Genomic DNA, 1,396 nt, shown 5'->3' with positions numbered 1-1,396 from the left:
ATGATAACAGTTGTCAAAGTAACTTATTAAAACTCGATCGGTTACAAAACCAAGCTTTGCGTGTAGTTGGTGGCTTCATTCGCAGCACTCCAATTCATGTGATGGAAAACGAATTATCGCTTCCTCCTCTGTTTGTTCGAAGAAAATATTTGTCGGGAAAATTTTGGCTTAAATCTAAATCTTTAGAAAAAAATGCTAGTATTGAAGCTATTCAGGAGCTTTCCTCCACAATGCATATGGCGTTCTGGTCAAGAAAAAAGCAACCACTACTTATTTCAACCCACAACTCGCTGAAATCTAATCCAATTCACATTAGCAAACAACTAGAGATGTACACGCTCGAAACTTGGATTAACAACATTGATCTTTCTGACGTGATTTCGGACTCGATTCCAGAACTTACTCATGCCAAGCGTACTTACTCCGTGCAAAACATTCAAATAATTTGTACGAACTTTATTATTAAAGAATATGATGGTTGGTATAGGATATTTACAGACGGATCTAAAGATAAGAACGGAAATGGTGCAGCAATGTTAGATGACAACGATAAGGTTAGTAATGTAAAGCTAAGGATTGACTCGGACATTTGTATAATGACTGCAGAACTAATTGCAATTGCAGAAGCCCTTGCTTATATAACATCGATTAGTTCTGACAAATTTGTTATTTTGACGGATTCTAAAAGTTCGTTACAACACTTGGCTCGTTGTACCTCGCTTAAGCGAGGCACTCCGATTGCCTACAGTATTTTAGAGTCAATCCTAAAGCTACAAAAACAAAACAAAAAGATAAAATTACAGTGGATTCCATCGCACAGCCAAATAATGAGAAGTGATGATGTAGATCAGTTAGCAAGACAAGCTATTACCGATGGAATCCCATTTCACATATTGCCATTTTATACAGATAAGGTAAAATTTATAAAAGAAATGTGTTTGTACGCTTGGCAGGAGTATTTCGACGCTAGATCGAGAGTATGTGGGATTTGGTACAGGACGATCCAACCTCAAGTTTCCTTACGCCCGTGGTTTGATGAAGGCCAATTTTCAACGTCATACACAAGGATTGCGATGAGGTTACGCTCCGGGCACATTCCAAGTAACAAGTTTGGATGGCTAGTTAAAAAAGTTAATTCACCCAATTGCAGTGAATGTAGGGTAATTGAAGACGTTCAGCATGTTGTATTGGAGTGTGTTCGGAACGAACGTGTTAGACTTAACTATTTTAAGGGTTATGGATGTAATGTCGGTCACCTAAACACTATCCTGGCTTACCCGTCTACGGACGAGGCCGAGATGGTGTTTAAGTTGGCCGACATCTGTTTTAAGAAAACAATCAGTTAATCAATTTTTATTTGTTTAAGATTTATGGGGCGTTATCGTCGCTGCGCGAC

This window comes from Papilio polytes, unplaced genomic scaffold (genome assembly GCF_000836215.1).
Source record: "Papilio polytes unplaced genomic scaffold, Ppol_1.0 DF822289.1, whole genome shotgun sequence".
NCBI lineage: Eukaryota > Metazoa > Arthropoda > Insecta > Lepidoptera > Papilionidae > Papilio > Papilio polytes.
This window is presented reverse-complemented; position numbering follows the sequence as displayed.